The 22,028-nt window shown below is 41.1% G+C and overlaps 1 long non-coding RNA gene across 1 annotated transcript in view; it reads left to right on the plus strand.

Moving 5' to 3' along the window:
• The first annotated feature begins 240 nt into the window (after positions 1-240).
• The window catches only part of LOC116449098, a 50,914-nt gene continuing 29,126 nt past the window's right edge, over positions 241-22,028 (plus strand). The window contains exon 1 of the long non-coding RNA XR_004242235.1: positions 241-324. This is a non-coding gene — a long non-coding RNA (uncharacterized LOC116449098). The remainder of the gene's footprint in view (positions 325-22,028) is intronic.

Here is a 22,028-nt window from a genome sequence, read left to right on the forward strand (position 1 = left end):
AACTACTCTGAGACACTCTTGGCATAGGCAAGAGGATGAGATAAGCACCTGCAGCCAGAGATTTAGACACTGTCTTAGGAGGGGATACTACAGCAAGAATGAACAGCCCTTTGGAAAGTGCCTTTTTTTACATTGACTGCAAAGGGAGCCCGGATGATGAGGTAGTTAAAATCCCTCCCTTCGAGACAGATACTGCTGGGTCAGGCGAATCCCTTCCTAAATGACTTGCCCAATGCCATGGAGAAATGTTGTGGCAAAGGAAGACATTAAGTCCCAGACACAAAATCACAAGGCTGTTTTCCTTGGACTGAGCTTTGATTTCAGGTAAAAGATTTTTTTTCTTAAGGCAGGAAAAAATACTAATAAGTTTAAAACTATCAGCTTTGCTTGGATTAGTCACTGGGAATCTCAGCAGCCGGGCTCTTGAGCTCTGGCCTCTTTGACTTTCGTATGTTTAGATGTTCAGGCCCTAATGAGTTGATCTCGTTGATCTTTAGGTACCTATTCATATGCAAATCCTGGCATTCTACTTTTGCTAAATAGTCTTTGTATTAACACATGAAATAAATTTTTTAAAAAAGAAAGTCAGGCTGTGGTAAATCCTCATACTTAGGTTTGTTTGCATTTGGATAAATGATCATGGTCCCTCTTTATATGATCTTGCTGTACCCCTGTTAGGAAAAGGAGGGGGAGGGTTGGGTGGGTATTGAGAAATCCAACTTTTAATCTCTTCCACATCATTGTAAATGTTTTATCAAAGAAATGAATTGTCCAAGAACTGAGAGATAAAGATGCAAAAATATGCTAATTCCTCAATTTCCTCTTTGGCCAGATTTTTAAAATTACCACAGAAGGGTCCTCATTCTAGTGTCCTAGGTGGTTTTTCTACTAAAAAGACCAAATCTGTCTTCTGAGGCTCCAAAAACCATGGCCTGCCAGAGGGAGGATGCCTTTTCACAGCAGATTTTGCAGGTTCACGGTGCATGTGCATGTGAGAGACCTGTACATCACTGTGCCATGCCAGCACACACTCAAGAGATTTTGAGCATGAATCCTGACCCCAATAGTGAATGAAAAGCACTCAATGACTTCAAAGGGTCCGGGATTTCACCCATCATTTTTCAGACTCTGAAGCTTGCAATCATTAATGGTTTGTTCTAAAAGTGGTGGCTGCAGAGCAGTAAAGTCATATGGGAATTTCATTCAACTCTGTGACAAACTTCTACTATCTCTGTTTAAATGCTGTGTATGGTACAGTTATGTATATAATGCCTACAGTACAGTTATTTATATATTTTTAACTAGATTAGTCACAGAGAGTAATCTGAAACACAAGAAAACTCTTGAAGGGCCTTGAAACCTACCCTGGGCACTACATATACACTTATATGTATTTATGGATGTGTGTAGGCACTTAAAACTTCCAAAAAAATCTCAGCCTTCATTTGAACAACTTGCTTGGAGTTGTAGCTGAGTTTCATTTGCTAAAGAAAAGCTGTTTAGGAGCAAATGCAGGTTGCAACAAAATGTTAGGAACAAACTGTCCAGGATCTTCTTTCACAACAATCCCACGCGCTTACAAATCTCCCTTTAAGAATAAAGTGGTAGTGCAAACACCTAATTAAAAAAACGGCTTGTATTCAGAGTTACTAATTAAAAATCCTCATGTTCCCCCGACTTTTTCCCCCCTCTGTGGAAATCTGCAAGTTATTTAATTGAAGTCCCATTTTGTCGGTGCAGATGCACGAAGTGTCTGAATCATCAAACAGATTTAGGGTGTTTTGATTGTTGTGTGTGCCTCATTGCTATTCCCAGAATGTCGAGCTGAGCTTATGCTGATCGGCAGGACTTAGAAGCATGAAACAGTAAAAGAGTCCTTTCTTCTCATCCCAGCCCCATCCCCCTTGCCCCCCTGGATTTACATTGAAACTTTGCCAATCTCAGATCGCACTCTGTCTGCTGCCTCTGCATTAAAATGGAACTGCTTGCCTGTTTTTTTGGCCCCACACTCCATCTTCAGATTCCCCTTGGCTGCCCTAAGACGCCCCTCATGTTGCTTCAGAGAAACTTCTTTAAGAAGGCAATTTCATTTTCTCTCTATTTTTTCCTTCTTCTTCTTCTTCTTTTTTTTTTTTTTAATAAAAATCCTTCTCTGTTTTTACATTTGTGTGCTGTGTGAAAAGAAAGGAGACAGAGGAGGAGAGAGAAGCCTGTTTTCGTCTAGAGGTGAAAACAGCCTGGTGAGCAGCAGGTGCAAAGCCCCAAACCAGCTGCTTTCTGCTCTCAAGTTGAAGCGCCTTGGTCCCCCACCCTCCACGCCAAGAGCACTTCATATAATCCTCTCATGCAATTCACACTGTAATTGCAGATATCCAGACTGCTAGGGCTCATTTTATTATTATTTTTACTGATAACAAGATCTGCAAACAGGGGACCGGTTGCAGTAATTAGTTGTGTGTCGCTAGGCAGCTTCTGCAGAAGCAACTTGGATTCTTTTCCTTTCTTTTTCATTCTTTTTAGGGAGGGGAGGGCACGACTGCTTTGCCCCCTCCTAGCTCTCCTCTTTTTACCCCCTTGAAGGCCACTCAAAGTAGCACATGGAGAACTTTCCTGCTGGCTCTGTTAGGTCCCTTTATTATCTCGCCTGCCTCTTTCACTCCTTGAGTCGCAGGCTGTTGGATGGGTGCTAGCAATGAAGATTATTGTCTTGAGGACCAGCTTGTTTTCTCAAGGCTCTGCTTGTTACATTGCTAATTATGGGTCTATGGGATCCTTTTCTGATATTTGACTAAGTGGCATGGATTGCTGTGTAATCATTTCCCACTGGGGAGGGGGATCTTTTTTATTATTATTATTATATACCTCTGGACAACTTTTCAGTTGCTTTTATTTAGGTAATTGCTCTTCCCTGTAATCCAGGAATTCTTATTTTTTTAATCATATTATGGATTTCACCAAACACTAGTTAACATGTTAATTACTGGTAAATACACACTTCTTTTTCCTTCTGTTCAGAGTGAATACAGATCCTATGAATGTGTTGTTTGTCATCTGTACCCCTTATGTGTTATCTCTGTCTAATAGGACACTCTTGTTTACAGAATGAAAAGACTGAACATGGACATTTGGCTCCAAACTTTTGTTTTAGATTAGGGCTTAATGAGTTTATGCCTTTTTTTTTTTTTTCTGTTTTATTTTTCAAGCCAAAACATAAAGGAATAAAAATCAGTTTGATGACATAATTATTTTTAATAACCTGAACAGATTTTGCAGTGCTGAGACACCATACAAAAGCCGGGAAAATGGGATCCTTTATTTAGTTGCAGAAAGCTTGATCCAGCTGCCATGAAGTCAAGGCAAATTTTCCACTTAGTCAGAGAAACTCAAATCAGTTTGGAAGACCAGACAAGTTTCTTCCAGTGTGTCCTGGTAACACACCAGGGTCCAAATGGACAAGTGTGGTTCAGACAGAGGGGAGTGGAGTGGGGAGGAGATTCTGGTAGTATTCAGTTATTGGAAATGTTTTCAGTTTGCCTTAAAATGGTTTATTTTCCTGGCTTGTGCCAACCGTGATTTTTGCAAAGCTGTAAGTTACTGAGATCTTTCTTTTATGCTGCAGTCCCATGTTTTGATAAATAAAACTATTGCTAAACTGACCATTGCAAAAAAAAAAAAAAAACAAAAAACTTGAAAGACTCAAAAGCTCCAATAATTCCTCTGGATGAGTGCTGCTGGGAAAATGGTGCTTGGCTACAGTGACTTTAAGAAACCTCAAGTCAGATTGACACAGAACTGGAAAAGTAAAAAAATACTTTATTTTGGGTACTGGATAAGGGAATTCAGACTGAGATGTAAATGAGAACAGTCTAAGGCTGATTTAACCCGTGCCATTCTACCTAAGATGTCAAAGACTCTTTCTGGCAATGAGGAACACCCCAAAACATTGGTGCCCTCTGGGGACAACTCTTCTCATGGGCCTTGACTCATATGTCAGGATGTTGAGCTTCACACCTTTTTATGGCTTTTTCAATCACTCCAAAACTTGTGTGGCAAAAACTTTCAGCTGAGATATGCAGGCCAGCTGAGTGTTGTCAGAATCCAATGACACCACGACAATAATCCAGCCAAAACACACTGTGCTGGTGCAAACCCTCCTTATTTATTACATTGTTTTATAAGGAGATACTTGCCTGAAGAAACATAACAACTCTGAGCTCTGCAGCCTCTGGTATGTTTGCCTACAAAGTTGCATGGCTTAGACCCATTTGTTTTTAAAAATGGCTTGGTAGCCTCTTCTCAAATTTCAACCCAAAGAGCTGCTGGACTTGGAGCAAAGTAAACACAGTCCAATACTAATTCTCAGCAGTCAGTCCAAAAGTGCTTTTCCCTGGGGGGGCCAACAGGGATGTCCACAAGCTTTCAAAATAAACATAATTCAAGGTGACACTGGCACACCAGGACTTGCATTAAGGATATGTCAGAAGTAGTAAATTGCAGGCTGGCAGAGTGGGAAAGAGCAGGTCAAGTGATATTGTGAAAAAAATCTGTGTTGGTTCCTATAAAACTTTCAAGCAGTTCAGTCGGTTCAGTGTAAATGCTGTTATAGTTGTACAACTACGCTGAATTTAATCTACAGTGTCAAAACAGTTTGCATTCTTTGCCATTAGAAATGTGAACTTCTTAGAGACACTCCTGAAGATGAGATTTATTAGGCTAAAAAGTGACAACTCCTGGCTATTTCCTGGAGAAATGTATTATTCCATCTCAACTAAAATTAAAACAGGTCAAGTAAACAACTCTGAAAGCTGGAAAACTCAATTTCTTGCCCATCCAATTATGCCTAGCTAGACCAGCCCGTACAATTTTCCATTATGACTGTTATGAACTGTGTGTGGTCCCCTGACTGTACCATACGAGCTGGAGCACCGGAGCACAATAAGGCATGTTAGGGGCTGTCAGCGTGTTTTAGGATCTCCTAATTCTTGTTCACTGTAATCACATTGCTGTGTACAATATAGCATTTGAGATGACCCTTTGAACAAAATTTCTTATTTACATCTACAGACTTTGGAAAAGTTCCGTTTGAGAGATAAAGAAAGTTAATTTTTTTTTTTTTCATTAGATGCAATCAAAACTTTGGGTGCTAATATAGGAACTTTCTCCTTGGTCCTAGATTGCGGCCTTAGCTGTGCTTAAACATTTTCATCCACGTTTATTTATGTATGGATTTTTCTTTTTTTTTTATACTGGCCTGCTTTGCCCTGTGATCCCCTATCCTGCATTCTGGTTGCTTTGCTGTAATTAATTTGTTTACTCTTTCAGTGCTGCTTGAGTAGAACACTGTAAAATCTTCTTAAGCACCAAAGTACCTCCAGCTCTTAAAGAAGAATCTATTTTTTATTTAAATCAAAGCAATACAATCCAACCAGCTTCTCATTCTCTTGCTCCTCCCAATGCACACATACTTTCCAGCAGTTACGAAACTGTAGAACCATCCTACAGAAAACAGCTCATATTTTCATCTCAGCACTTACCAGCTTTTTTAATAGTGCAGATGGGCTGCAAGAATAATCCTTCCACAGCAAATCAGGAAGTTATGGCACCAGCTTGGGAAAACAGTGACAGGAAGCAGCAGCACAAGCAGGATTTTCCAAAGGTGAGAAGTCCCTCGTCACCTGCAGGAGTATGGAAGATATTTCAGAAAGGCCAGCAAAAAAGGAGGAGCAAATGTCTCATTTGGCACAGTCACAACTTGGTGCCAAGGGTCTGTGAAGGGTAGTGTGCTCAGGCTGGGAGCAGGGTGGGATGTTCTAACTACTGGGCGATGTCTGCAGTGGTGGGAAGGGTGCAGGGGTCCCTGGGCAAGCATGCCTTGTCTCATTTTGGGACACCACTGCATAGAAGGACAGGGCTTCATATGGAGAGGCTGGACTCAGCCAAGGTGGCGTGAGTCCTGCAAAGCAGGAATGGCATCCATAATCACGTTAATTACAGTCATTGAAATATCATGAGGGAATAAGAAAGACTCTGTATTCCAATGTGTGTTGGAATCAGCCCTTTCCCTGCAGGTTAAAAGCACTATAGTGTGGACTGCATGAGGGAGGAGCTGCTCGCTTGTCCCCTCCTTTAACTCCTTGAGGTGTCAGAGTCAGTTACCCTAAGAGATCTCCTCACATGCCACTTGTGCTTTAAGTGTCTCCTCCATAGCTGGTCCTTTGTCCCCATATCACCCACTCATTAAGTATCAAATGGCCAACCCAGATCCTAGTCAACTCTGGTCTTTGTGATTATTTCAGTCAAAAATACCTTTGGGCTTTGCCTCTCACTTAGGAGGATAAATCTACAACAATTGTCCCACCAAACAACTCAAAAGGGTGGGCAATAACTCGCTCACCAGGATGCTGACCCCACCCTCAACTTCCTGCTGTGGGAAGAGTTCTGGTGTCCCCAACCTGCCTGCATCTCTCTGCTGGCATTGCTATGGCATCAGGGAAACCGGTGCTTGCATAAGTCCTGCTCTGTGCCCAGAGCTCTGGGACTCTGTAATAATGCTACAAGATGTAACTTAAATAAGAGCAGTATGTGGGCAGGCAGACACCACCCAGTGATTTGCATGTGCAAATACTTGTACCAAATTTAAAGGCTGCTTGTGAAACTAAGGCTGTAAGTATAGCTGAGGCTTGAAAGCAGTAAAAACCACCATTAAAGCAGTCCATTAAAGCACAATTACACACAACAATAACACACCTAACTGCTGTGGGCCCAATACAGCCATTCCCAAACTAGTCTGAAAGATTTCATATGGCAGGTTTCACATTTTGTGCAACTGTGCTCTACTGGTTTTATCTCTGTATGTATTAGAGCAGCACTGGAAAAACCCAGGTAAAGCTGGGGCCACATCCTGGTAGTCAACATAAAAAGTCATAGGAAGAGATAGTTATCTTAATTTCAGCAAATTTAAATAGACACAGGAGGGGAAAAAAGTGGGAAACAAAAATGGGTTAAGGCACTTGCCAGAGGTTATAAATTAGGTCAATACCCAGGGCTTTAGAGCACTGGTCCAGTGACACATCCACTGCACAGCCCTGCCTCACGCTGACCCAAACACTGAGAGTTTGGTTTCCTCCCGTCTGCACAACACTTAAGACACCTACTAATTTTCTACTCTCACCCGCAATGAGGACAAAGGGCAGATGACTGGATTTTGTTCCTCTGTGGCTGCCAGCTTTTCAAAGCCCTTCCACAAGCTTGAATAACATGTGTTGCATCTGGAGTTCTGAGGGCCATATTTTAAAGGGCTCACCACCCGGCAGCTCCTCCGGGAACTCTGCCGGGAAGCAACCACCAGCCAGATGTTCAAAATAGCTCAGTACCAACTTGCTGAGACCTTTGGCCATTTACCATGGGGTCTGAGAGAGAACAGAACAATTTTGAAAGTCTGCAAAATATAGTGTACTGGGTATTTTTAAAATAAATGTTCTTCAAGATCTAGTACTTGTAAGCCAAATATTTAATGAGCCTTGGTAGCTCAGCTTTGGGCAATCTGGTTATAAAGCTCACCTATCTATGGAAAAAGGAACTGTTTTGCTTTACGAATGGAAGTGCACAAATTCTATGCCATGATTAAAGGGCTTTTTAAAAAATTGCAAATAGTAACAATTTTTGGAGACACGTAAAAGGCCTACTCCATTCCCCCACAGTTTTGTAATGGGATCCTGTTTTCCTTAGAATCATAGCAATTATTAAGTGGGAAAAAGATCTTTAAGATCATTAAGTCCAACCATTACCCAGCACTGCTGAGTCCTCCTCTAAACCACATCCCTAAGCACTTCCTCTACACATCTGCTAAATACCTCCAGGGATGGTGACTCCACCACTTCCCTGGGCAGTGCTTGACAACTCTTTCAGTGGATAAATGTTTCCTAATATCTACTCTAGACCTTCTCTGGTGCAACTTGAAGCTATTTCTTCTTGTCTTATCTCTTGTTTCCTGGAGAAGACGCTAATCCTCACCTGGCTACAACCTCCTTTCAGGGAGTTGTAGAGAGTGAGAAGGTCCCTCCTGAGTCTTATTTTCTCCAGGCTAAACACCCCCAGCTCCCTCAGCTGCTCCTCACAGGACTTGGGCTCCAGATCCTTCCCCAGCTCTGTTTCCCTTCTCTGGACTTGCTCCAGCCTGTAAATGTTTTTCTTGTAGTGAGGAGCCCAGGACTGGACACAGGGCTTGTGAGGTGTGGCCTCACCGGTGCCCAGCACAGGGGACGGTCACTACCCTGGTCCTGATGGCCACACTACAATGGCCCAGGTGCCATTGGCTTTCTTGGCCACTTGGGCACACACTGGCTGATTCTTACCCATAAACACCAACCCTATCATCACCATCATTAAGCTCTAGACAGTTAAACCAGTCCCTAATACACAGAGCTACTCACGGCCTCTCCTTCCTCGCTTGTCCCTTCTGAAGAGGTTACAGCCATCCACTTGCAGCCCTCCAGTTGTGGCAAGGATGGCAAGGATGTCATAGTCTTCCTGCTGCACCATGGCTTCCAGGTCTTCCTGTTTGTCACCCATGCTGCCTGCACTGGTGTCCCTCAAATATTTGTGTGCCTCCCCATGCCTTATCTGCTGAGAGCCTGGGGACTTACACCCATCTCATGTATCAAACAGAAGGGTGGCTCCCAGTGTTAGCAGTGCCCACACTCACTTCCCCCATGTCAAAGCCAAACTCTTTAGCTTTTAAGTGCTTTTATTCATTTTTATAAGCCAAGAGTGACATGTTCACCAGAGTTCATCACAGCTCTATTTCTCCCCAGCCCCCCCCATTTAATTTTAAGAAGGGGCCAGCCCCAATATTTGAAACTCCTGCTCCATTTCTTTCCATTCTCTTTTTCTTCCTTCCTTCCCCCTCGCCCCCTCCCTCCATCTCCTACTCTGTCCCCTTCAGAAGCCCCCAGGATGACACCGCTCATTGATGCTTCTCCTTCATTAGCATTTCAGCAACTTGGCTCAGTAGTTTCAGAGACAATCCGTCATGAGAAAACTGAAGAATGTGCCCCATTTGCATGATTCTGTGCCAGAATGCAACTTTTTCTCAGCTGTTCATTGTGTAATTTCCCCTTGAGCCTTCAACTTTCCCATGAAGTCCCAGAAATCATATTATAGAATTCCAGACCAGCTGCAATGCTCCAAAGATTAGTTTTATGGACATTTTAACCAATCTCACAGCTCGACAAAGAGAATCACATACATAAGAAACATGGTTTTACTTTCTGTTGTTAGGAAAGGCAATGTGCCTACTTGAATAAAGTCCTTTGAAACTACAAGAAGGAATTTATGCCCCATGATGAGAATGATCCAATAACTGTTGTGAATCCTTAGGCATATTTTTAACTTCCACTTGTACTGCCTTAATTATTTTATTCCTCTTACAATTAAATGTTTGTAATCCATTTTGAGAGTCTTTCTGAAATGAATGGATATGCAAACAACTTGATTGAAATGCTCAGTGCATATGACTAAAAGTTACTGGCTCTCACACATCAGCAGAACAAATCAAGCTTTTCGTTAGTTGGTTTTAGAAATCAAAAAGTGGATTATAAAAAAAGACAGGCAGATAAAACCTGCTTCTAATTACTTTCTAGAGGGCATCTGAGTTTGTAGAAATAGAAGAGTTTATTATATGAAAAGTAAGCAAGGAACTGAAAATTGGTGTGAAGCAATCAAACTACTTTGTCAATTAAAATGTATCCCATTAGGAAAATTAGGCACCTGTTCCACAAAAAGTTAGACAATGGAGCATGGGAGGAGAACACTGCATTTTAACAATCTGGTTGCTAATTAAATTCTTTACTTTTTCCTATGTATGCCAATAACTATCATTTTTCCCATGTCATTTTTAACCTACTGAAACAGAACTCATTTTTAATTATTCTGCCTCTTAAAACCAGCAGATCTCTTCAATGCTTTCGGAGCCAGAGCATATAAAATACAAGCATTTAGATAAATATTTTAAATACTGTCTGGAGACTTTTTAATACAGATTTTTGTTGTCCCCCCCCTCCCCCTGTCAGTGGGGTTGGCTGTGTGAAAACCATCTTTGCTGACTCAGGTAAATATATGAAACAAACACAGGGACACACTCACACTATGGTGAGTGTATACTTATATATATCCTTGCATTGTGTGTGTGTGTGTATATATATATATATATATATATATATATAGTGCAAAAATCCTATGGAATTAAAGCTTGCCAAGATTAGGACTTCTTAAACAGATAAATTAGGGTTCTTCCGATGTGAAAGATAGGGTTGGTTTTTTTTTTGGTGAGAAGCTCACACGGTGATTAGAGTGAGGTTGTGGAAGATTTCATTAATTATAGGTGACTGGTTTTCCTCTCAGAGGACAGCTCAGGTCCCCCAGCTCCCCCTTGGCAGCTCATCTTAAATTGTTGTCTAACCTTTCTCTTAATTCAGCTCATCTTGAGCTGATGGGAACTGCTTTCATTCCACCTCTTGTGGAGGTAATGAAACAATCTTCTTATTCACTTGGTTCCTCTGAGCCAGTGACACACAACAAAAAACCCAGGGCCCTGATTAATGGCCGCTAATTAGCAATGTTAATGACCAGGTGTCCAAGAGCATGGCCAGCTTCTCTCAGCATGGAGTGATCCCTCAATGAGGGCTCTGCAAATCCAGCCCCAGTGACCCTTCCCCTCAGCTGCCAGTAATGAAGCTGAGCTCTCTCATTACACCCAGGAGAGGCTCAGGGGGAGGCCCAGGCCTTGAGAGCCAAACCCTTTCCTTCGGCTCTAGTGGGCCTTCCATTAATTAAGGTCAGCATTTTTGCTCTCCATCCCCCCCAGCCTCAGCCTTTTCCCCCTTAAAAAAAACCAACAAAACAACACCAAAAATCCCCCAACCCTCAAAGGTAAAAGATTTGGATGAAGGAAGGCTTAGTTTTTTCAGCTTTCTCTGCTTTCCCAGTGAAAAAGGTGCTTTTCCCCAGAGTGTTCAGGCTGCTTGCAGCCCCTCTTTCCCCTCGTGTTTTGAGCCCTCTGGATCCAGCTATGGACTGAGGGAAATCTTCACTGGATGCAGTTGCTCTCTGCCAAGCCTTCCCTTCCACCTCACAGTGAATAAGTACTTGTAAGAGCTCGAAGATGGAGAGATATTTGCGCTGGCAAAGCAAAAAAACCCATGTATATCAGCTAAAAACCCAAATGCACATCTCCACAGCTCAGGCTGGCCACACAGAAATGTATTCATATATTATTTCTCATCAACACTTTTGTTATGCTTATTATTCTTAATTTTAGACACATAAAAAGTGAGTTTCAACATAAACAGCAAGTAAAATATGCTCCTTTGGCTGCAGTTTGTAACTCCTTTCCTGCAGCAGCTCGAAGTGGAGGTGCTGTCTGCTCTCTGCCTGTGGGCTTGGGACAGCAGAAAGGGGAATTCTCCCTGTCCAGCTGTGGCCCCAGCCTGGGCTGCCAGCTGCTGCCCGAGCCTCTGATCATCATGACACAGCCCCTGTCTGTCAGGACAGGCTGGGGGGGATGGCAAGAGTTTTTAAGTTCTATAAATTGATCTTGATTTTGGCGGGAGGGAGCCTTTACAGGATGGGAGATGTTTTATCAGTGTGCATGCAGCACATGGCTACAAAAAAAGAGCCAAATGTTTAAAGAAATACAGAACTGCTTCATTTTTGCTTTTGCTTTCATTTTGCTTAGCAAATGTAGTGATATATGGAGCAAGGAAATACTTGTAGTGCACCTGCCTGCAGCCTGTGTGGTAAGGCTGAGCACTTCTGGAGTTTCCAGAAACTTCAGAAGTTGACTTTATTAGCTTAAACTTTGACAGTGCAAATGTTTTCTTTTAGCTGGAAGAATATTACTACAAGTTTCTAATTTTTTCCAGTTGTGCACTGTGAAACGAAGGCACAAAATTAACATGCACTGAAAGGGAGTAGTTAAGGGAGCTGATGGGACGATAGGAAGCTTTTTACTCTAGGTCACATCTTGAGCTGGAAGTGACAGAAAGTTAATACTGCAAGAATGCCATTTGGTGGCTGTTCTAAGATAAGGGGGAGCCAAGCTCAAGCCTTAATGTGTTAATGCCTTCGCAAGTGCATTAACAGTAGTTGGGGACGTAGCTGGACACCATACTGCACCAATTGTTTTCCTATAAATCCTTAAGGGGGTGATTTCCATCTAACTGTGTAATACTGTCTCCTTCCAAATGACAATTATTCTCTGCTCTCTTGACCATCTGGGAATTACAGCAGTGACTAACATGGCAAATTAATATCAGGGTGATAATGCATTTGGATTTCTCCAGTACAATTTAATGAGTTACAGAAAAGAAAAGGTGCTGCCTTTTGACATGGCTGGATGCTCAGGCACAGGAGGTGACACTCCAGTGACAAGGCTACACTCCAGCTTCTATGCATAAATAAATTATTAAACTTTTCATTCTTGCCTCGAGACAGTTTTACTGGCACCCAATTTGACTAGAGAAAAATCTTGCAAGATACTCTGGTTCATTCCCTGTCGATTAGTTGCTCTCCATGGATCCTTGGACTTTCTAAGCAGATGCAGCCTTGAAATTGTGCTGCTTTCACCTTGCACACAGCAGGTTATTCAGTAAGGACCTGCTCTGGCTCTGGCTTGCTTCACCTGAAACTGTAATCCTACAGTGGGTCAGCTGTCTTTTAAAAGGTGTTTTTGAACCTGACATGGATTTTGAATGAAAGTTTACATCTATTCCCTATCCAGAAGATTGCATTGACTGTCATTATAGATATGAAAGGTTCAGTTGCCTGCTCTCCCAGAGACCTCCTCAGAGATTTTGGGTAAGTTACTTATGGCCAATGAAGGTTGCTACTGAAAAGATGATATAATGATGGTGAGTGCATCAAAAATAAAAATGAATTTAAAAAGCTGATTGAAAACAAAACCCACCCAAAACCCAAAACCAAACCAGAATAAAAATTAGCCTGACCCTTAGCTTCCTGTGAAGAGTCATAACACCATTTCCTTTATTTTCTGAATTCAACACAGACTGAAGCAAGGACTGACCCTTCATGTGCATTTCTGTGGCATCAAAATCCTATGGGAAACCAGTGGCAATTGAGGGCTTTAGCTACATGACATAAAGAAGAACAACTCAGTTTTCAAAATATTGTTCACTCCTTGTAACATCATTTCTAGCACCATGCTGTTCACACAGCCATGAAGAGCAAAGCAACTCCTGCAAACTGTAAGAGCTTTTGTAACTCCATCCTACACATCTAATTGATCAGCTATGCCAAAAAGAACAAAAGTCTTTCTATAGCTATAGTTATTCTATTACAGGTTATGCAGATAAGACTACAACTAGAGCCAGACACATTTTTTTCCAGATAAACCTTTTCCACTGACAAATACACATGATCACAAACTTTTCATGAATGGGCATTGAGTTCATCTCTTTTCTAGCTACAAGTCTGAAAATGTTTTCAATCTAAATTTACTTGCAGTTAATTAGAAAAGTCTAAGAAGCTTCAAACTGTGAAATATGAAATTTTTTTTTCAGTGTTTTAGTTAATCAAAATTTTGCCAAATTTTCACTTCAGGCCTTCACCTCTGTTATTGCATACACACCCCTGTTATTGAAGAACCAGTTACCTGAACATCTTCACTGGCCTCCCTTCTGCCTCCTGGAAGCTTCTCCTTTCAGGCAGTGGCTGTAATGCCTTTTAAAAGTATCATCAAAAGTATTTCCTTCCTTACATTAGAGCATTGCTGAAGCCATTGCTTAAATAAAACAACCAGAACTCTGACTGCTCATTATCTAGTGGTAGTTCATTTATGAAGAAAATAGGGATCAAAAGCAAAGTTTTGCCTAGTTCCAAACTTTGACAGGCATTCGGACACAGCTTCTGTTCTGTGTCCCACAGGGAAGGAAGAAATGAGAAACTCATGAAAGCAGTGACCATCACGGGGACCAAATCCCAATCACTGATGCCAAGGAAGTTCTGAGACTGACTCATGTAACAATGAGCTAGACCCTTTGGAAGATGAGACCTACATGGAGTTGTGAAATCAGCTGACAATAAAGATGCTCATTCTCCTTACACCCATACTGTCCCTGTTATGTGCCATATTCTGTTTAGTAAACTCTTCAGCAACAGCAAAAATAAGTCTCCAAAACTACTGAAATCTTGGCACTGGCAATATTTTGCTTTTATTCCATCTTGGTTTATGCCTGCTATAAAGTCCCAGTAAGGATAAATCTGAGGAGTGCACAGCAAGCATAGAGTTTGGGATAAATGTTTAGATTGCTGAGTTAAATTCTTGGTTTATCTGACAATTTACTTTGCAACTACACTTTTTCAGGATTTTATGGATGATTTTCCAGTTGCTTTTTCTAATCACTTTCCATTACAATCTTTTGCCTGTTTTCCCCATTGAAAAATGGACGTAGAATTACTTTTTCAATAAGACAAGGTGGAAATTCATTTGGTAATGTTTGCAAAGCAGTTTGCAATGACTAGTTTGTAGCTGTGCTAAATACAATGTACTATTAATAAAGTAATTAAAGAAAAATAAATAAGGAAGGAATTATGTGGATTCTGATAAAAGGCAACTAGTAACAAGGGAAGAATTTTGCCCATTATTGGAGCACATAGCTCCATAGGCAAATTAAAGCAAAGGCCCTGTCCTCAAAGTTTTGGGCAATCCAGGCTACATAATTGATTTGAGAAGAACTACTCCAGGCTACTGTGTAATTACAGAAGTATTCACTCTTCTGGCTCCCACTCTCCTTGTCATGTTCTACCTCATTGCCCTTTATGCTAAAGCAAGCCTTTGTTGATGAGGGAACGGAAGCAGTAAGGACAAATAAAGCAATTAGCAGGTAGGGGGAATGCTACCACTGTTTAAGGATAACACACAGCTTGTATTGGGACGTTTATTAAGTAGAAGTCTAGAGCCTGCAGGCCAGAAAGAAAACACAGGTAATCCAGAAAAAAATCCAAAATTTTAAAAAGACCCTTTCTCTTATGTATGTAGTATTCAAGAAATCTTGGCAGGAAATAAACATTTTCAAATAGTCTATACAAAACACCCATGATGATTTTACTTAATATATTTTTAGTGGCTTTCTAATTCTAATTTCTAATTCCAGCTTTCTAATTTTACTTTTTTAAAAACCAGAATCTCATCACAAGAGCGCTCTTCTCTCCTGTTTCATGTGTGCATTGGCAGTAAGCAAACACCAATTTTTGAAGGGCTAAAATCTCATTTAAAGTTGCTGCAGAGCCAGCCAGGAGAGGGAGCCAAGACCTCGAACCAACCTTTCTTCCTGGCTCTCTGACACCCTGGGAAGGAAGCTGAGCCATTTTGGCCAGGGCTCCTCTGTGCTCACAGGGCTTGTATGAATGCATTGCATGAGGAGGGGACAAAAGTGACTGGGAAAAAAAATTACACATGGAGTCCCCAGGCGTCAAATGTTGGATGACTCATGGTATAAGGGAAAGAAGAAAGCAGAAGGATAAATGAGGACCAGTGGAAACGAGCAGTACTGTAGTTCCTCACTCATCAGGAGACCAGGACTGGAGATTGTTACAGTCCATGGACTCTGGTTCTCTTCATAACTCATTAACAGTTGAATTTGAGATAGGTATGAAGAAAATAATAGATTTTCTGCTGAGTGTGGTGGACTGAGATCATGGATGGTCTAAACTCAGATCAGAACTGCAACCCCAGGCACTGCAATGCGCTGAAGTGCTGCTGCTCCTCCAGTGCTTGGGTGGAGTTTGGGTTCTGATCTCCAGAAATAAGTCTACATTACCCTTTATCTCCATAATACACCAGCCCAAGGTGGAAGGCCATTGCATGGAAAAAAAAAAAAAAAAAAGAAAACAGAGAACATGTAGAACATGAGAGGACAAAATAACCATGTTTTTAACTTTTAAGAGAAGAAATATTAGAAATTAGGAGGATCATTTCATTCAGGGCAATTTTTCATATTTTTCCAGCTGAAAAACTAGAAGAAAGGAGAAGATTCTGAGCCCAATTTAATTTAATCTCTTTTTTTTCCATTTCCAAGTTTTCAGTATTTATAAATATAATTTCCCTTCATTTTCTTCCAGTAAAATAAAAGACATTGAGACCAGTCTGTAATGGAGAAAGCAATCATTAGAAAAATTTAAAAATTCTTTTTTGCTAACTAAACTGAAAACTGTATTTCAAACTAAAACAAAAATGGCTTCATTTTGACTCCTTTGTCCTCAAACTTTACTCTGAAATGATAAAATGTTGAAGTGTACACTTCTGGCGTTTTTTTCTAAAAATCTTTAGGAATTTCATTTTTCTTCAAGCATTTTAAACATTTTTAATTATTGCAATTGCTACAATAATTTATTTGTAGACTCAGATAACAAATTAGTTCCTCAAATTGATTTTTTTACTATATGGTTTTGATTTCTTTTTGCTCATAGTGCAGATACCAACTTCTCAGAAGTGCATCCAAAATAAATTAATCATGAATAGTGACAAACTGAATTGAAAACAAAGAGAATTTTTTGTTATTTTTTAACTAATCTTACAGATCAAAGTATTTGGATCGGAGACAAACACGTTATACTTTATTTCCTGAACTACTTTCTCTTTCTGGAAGCCTGGCAGTATTTCTTCAGGCACTTCACCCAAGCTTTGAAATGGTGAGGTTATCCAGATCCCCCAACAGGAAGTGAGGGATCAGCTTGGAGATGTTTCTGAACATCAACCCCAAGAATAGAAATCAGTGGAGAAACTTCTCACAGCTCTTTTCTGGAAGCTCAGGGGAAACAAGTTAATATCTGTGCCTAAAGTTAGATGCCAGGAGCATTTTTTACTCCTTCTGGTCTCTGCAGAGCAAGATCTTCCTCAGGCAACACTGATACCAATCTGCAGAAGAGAAGACTGAGGCACATGGAGAGGCAACTCTGCATGGAAATGGTTGGCTGGAGACCTGAACCAGATATCTGAAATCCCATTCTGGTGCTCTCTCCTTGAATCACAATGTGCTGGGATGCAGGGAAATCTGCCTTGCTACGCTTGCTTTGTACATAAACACACAAGTTAATTTCCCAGACTTCAGAACCTGGCCACGTGCTGCAGAACTCTATGGATTATTGTGTTTCCAACAAGTGGGAATAAAAGCTAGAGCCTGCTGTATGAATGACTGCAGACTGTGTCCTGTCAGTGGCTGCGTGGCAGTGGCAGAGGCAATATCATGAATCCCCAGAGCTATCCTGTAAATCTTTGTTAAGTCAGGGGGAGTTTCAGGTCTGTTATTAAATGTTCAATTACAATCTGCAAGCAACAACAGAAGCAAATTGATAAAAATAGGGTAGGAGACAATAGATTTCAAGCAAAGGAAACCACTAAAATATGTTTTTGTAGAGAGTCTGGAGTAATATGAATAATGAACAAATTTGTAAAAATCAAAGTCTATTTGCAGATGAATAATAAACAGGGAAAAGGGCAGGACTGGCTGAATGAATTATGCATTATGAATCATTTAACAAGCATCAATATCTATAAAGATAATGGTTCTAATGTAAATAACAAGCTTTAATATTTATGCAGCCTTAATAGTCTGGGGAGTCTGTAATGACAGCTAAGAATTATATCTCCCCTCAGTGTTTTTCAATGGAAAACAGGTTTATCACAGTGTCACAAACCCAACACAGTTTCATGCTAGGTTTGATACACCCTTAACTCCACTTTGGACCCCGTCTGCCCTAATGCTGGAGTCTGGACAGAACCACCACTTCTAATTGACAGCAATGCCATGGCAATAAAATCAGAGCCTTCTGAGCTAGATATCACAGAGCATTCAAACAGTGACAAAGCTGGCTATTTCACTTTCTGCTTTGAGATAAGGATCTCTGTACCAATTTAGTGCAAGCTCAGCAGTGAGAGGAGAAATGAAATGAAAAGTGCCCTCCCCTCCCCTCCATGCACACAGTTCTGTGTGGGAACAGGAGAGGCCCCAGAAAGACCTGTGCAATCACAGCTGGGCTGTTTGTTGCCTGGCCCTGTGCACAGTCACACCTTGTTGCTCCTCTGCCACAAGAAAGGGCCACCCAGCCCAGCAGTCCCAAGGCAAAGGCAGAAAGGTTTCCATAATTCCTGTGTGTCATTCTCACCTCACGGAAGTGCCAATGTGCCAGCATGGGCACGACCCTGCCTGGGCTCCCACGGCTGACAGCAGTGCCAAAAGTCAGGGAGTGACTGGGAAGGGATTGGGTTTCTCTACCCCCTTTTTGTTAGACTGAGGTTACATCACAGGAAAAATTGTTTATTCACAGGAGCAAAAGCAGCTGAATGCAGCACCATGCACCCAGCCCCTGATCATGGCAGCAGAGGGCCCAGTTTTCCCAACCATTCTTTCTCTTTCAGAGCAAGAACACTGATTCCTAAAGAATTTTCACACAGACCTTGGGGAGACAAGGTTGCCATGTCCATTTTCCTTCTGTGTGGCCATGGATTTCTGCAAAACCTGCTTACTTGGAGGTCTGATCTGGTACTTGGAGGTCTAATCCCCAGCTCTTAATTCAGATGCAAAACTGGCACATACTAAGGGTGACGCTATATTGAATTGCATAGAACCTGCAAAATATGTTGAGGGTTTTTTTAGAAATAACTTGACCTGCAGGATATTAATATAATGGCAACTACCCCTGCAGGATATAAAACTGGCACTGACTCTAAGAACTTCCATTAGTGTTGTAGGTTTCTAGGCCCAGTAATGGTCATTTCATCTGAACATGTGGAAATAAAACCAAACCATAATAGGACTTAAAAAGCATTCAATGCATATTTGTCCATAAACACATCATATAAATAAAAACTCTTTTTAAAAAAAAGTGCCAAATGAATCAATGTGTATTCTATTATGGAATAACAATATCCCTTACCACATGTGTTGCTGAAGCAAATAACTTTAGCTGGTACAATAGTATTTTCCATTTTGTGGTACAGTTTATATTTTGATCTATTGATTAAGGACCTGCCCCTGAGGAAGTTAATGACAAGAGTTCCCCAGGCTTAAAAGAAGGAAAAATGTGTAAAAGATTTGGCTGCAAATAAGGAAACAAATGTATTTCTCCTCCCTTTCTCCTAGCGAGAGTGAATGCTGAATACAAAACCAGTTGAAGACAGTGAAAAGATTTGCTCTTTACTTCAGCAGCTGGAAGTAAAGTTTTGGATCTGGCCCCTAAGCATGTATGCGTGAGATAAATTTTGGCACTACTGGAAACCCCACCTCATACCTCCCACTGTGAACATGTCATCTTTCTATGTGCTCATGCATGCCAAAGCTTTATCTCTTTTGAAATATTGCCCAGAATCAAGCTATGTTTACTCAAGTAATAGGAGATTCACTTATATGCAATAATTTCTTCAATGGAGAGGCTGTCTTTCCGCAGTTGTACTTTGGACTTTGTTCCTAGTTTAGCTTCTGTTTTTCTAACTTGATGTTTTTATCCAGGTTTGACAAGAGGGTTGGATTTTTGTTGGGTTTTTGGTTTTAGTTTTTTTTGAAGTTACACACCTGGAATTAGCTTTTCCTGCCAAGAATTACAGTGCACCTGGAAGTACTAAATCATTTAAATCTGTTTTTTAGTGGTTTTGCACAATGGAATTGCATGTCTTTAAATCTTTCTTACCTTTTGCAAAACTAAATTGCAACTCTAGACAGAACATTTTATGAGTATGTAGATAGTGATATCATGAGATAGTTGTGCCCTACTAGTGTCTGCCTCTAAGGATCCCAGAGGCAGTTAGCTGAGAACTACATCTCCGGGTTTCTTTCCTCTGCGGTGGCTCTGCTTACCTACATAACATATGGAAATGTGAGCATACACTTACAGCAGATTGTTTGCTATGTTTACACCAGTTCTAACACTAATCCCCATTAATGTTTGATATTGCTCCCAAAGAGTTTAAATAAATGTCAGGCCTCAGATCCATTGCATACGTGTTAGGCATCGTATAAACTTCAGGTAGAAAGATACTGGAACACTGTGGGGTGCCCTTTTTTTTAACATTACTTTTACTGACTGGATTAACCACATCAGTGTATGCAAAGCCCTGCTACTTTCATGATTTCTGTCATCACATTTAAGAGTCCTATTTTCAAGAAAAACATAAGCCAGTTTCACATCACCTTAAGAGTCCAGTGTCTTGCTTCTGCTCTCAGTTACTTCCATTTATCAAATGTGTGTGTGAGTGCAAAGTGAAAGAACAGCCAGATGCACACAAACATAAAACTTTCTTCTCCTCTGTTAAAGAATATCAGACACAGCCATACTAGTTGCACTTTGCTGCAGAACAATAACCACCAGGGTCATGGCATAGATGGCCCCAGGCTGTGTAGCCCATCCAGCAGCAGCCTGGGTGCCTTAACTTGCAAGAAAATATTTAACTGCTGTGCAGAGAGATGTGCAAGGGAACACCCTGCGGACCACAGAAATGACAAGTGCCAGGCAGATTCCCAGCTCAAACTGCTCCTTTTCCCAATATGAGCTGTATGTGCTTACTGGGACTTTATTTACTTTACAGTAGAGACATCTAGAGACCTTCATTCTTAGCCCACTACGTGGACACTGAAGATGGTCAGGCCTCCTCTGTGCCAGGCATTCCCTTTCTCTCTCACCTTCCTTTCCCAATTTGATTATTTTACATGAGGCTGTTTCTCATGCTGATTTTTTTTTTTTAATTACTGTTTCAGAGGCTCAGCTCTGAGGCTGCAAAGCATTCCTATCCACCACCACCACCTCTATCAGACATATTTGGGATGCAACCACTTTGCATTTAGAAGACTGCTTCTCATTATGTTTACATAGTGCCCAGTTCAACAGGACCCTGATCTTAGCTGAAGACTTTCTGAAACCCTAGTATTGTCATACAGGCAATAGCAACAATATTCAGCTACAAAAGTCACCAGCACAAACGAGCAACACTGTGGGAGAGTGCCTGGGGACAGCAGTCAAGAGTAGAAAGTGGTTATTGAGACAGGCTTGTAATTGAACAGAGTTGATCTGCTCCTTTAGGCTAAAGACAACTAATTTTCACTTCAGCCAACCACAGAAAAAGTAAATAAAAGCTGTAGACACAGCCATATCTCTTAGAACACAGTGTTGTTTAGTAACAAAAATAATTGGACTTCACAAGTTAATAGGTTTTGCAGCAGGAGATAATTTTATGTTAAATGATTAAGCTGTGTCTCAACCTTTGCTGGGCTCATTATATCCTTTAAGTAGTTCAAGTTTCCAGATAACCAGCAGCAGGACCAGGTAAGCAGGCAAAATTAGTATGGCTGGGAAAATTTGTATCTGTCACACAGGTCTGGTTCCCACACACTCTGGTTACATCATTACTTAGTCTGTTAACTAGGAAACCAATTAGGCCAGAGAGCTACTGTCAGGTGACCAAAACACGAAAATGCACAAGAAACCCTACCCGAAAGATGGGATTTCAGCAGAGGCCCACAGATAGCCGACTCCTCTTCTGCTGCACTGCAATTTTCGTATTTCATTTCACCTTTGCTTTCAGGCTGAGCTCTGAGGTCCCACAGATTGATGGTTGAAGGAGCCTTGTTTCTCCCCTCAACAGGTGCGCTGAGAAAATTGTTTCCTGCATCAAAAATTACACAAAATTATGTAATAATTTCTCCCATTCACTATGGCAAATTTCCTTCTCCTTCACACCTTTTAATTTACAGGGTGAGAACAAGGCAGTAGGTGCAGAATTGAATGCTGCACTTTGGTTAACAGTATGTTCATCTTAAAGGAAAAGGTTGTGTAAGACCAGGGTGCAGCTAAAATTCAAGGCACAAACACCTTCAGCAATGATTGTTTGTTTTCTGCAAATGCTGAAGACATTTCTCCATGCACAGAGGAAGCACAAAGGTCTCTGGGCTCACCCTCAGCAGAGAAGTGCACGGGCAGAGGAGGCCAGCATAGGGCACTGGGAGGACAGGTGAAAGCTAGTT

This window comes from Corvus moneduloides, chromosome 10, assembly GCF_009650955.1.
Source record: "Corvus moneduloides isolate bCorMon1 chromosome 10, bCorMon1.pri, whole genome shotgun sequence".
In the NCBI taxonomy this organism is placed as follows: Eukaryota; Metazoa; Chordata; class Aves; order Passeriformes; family Corvidae; genus Corvus; species Corvus moneduloides.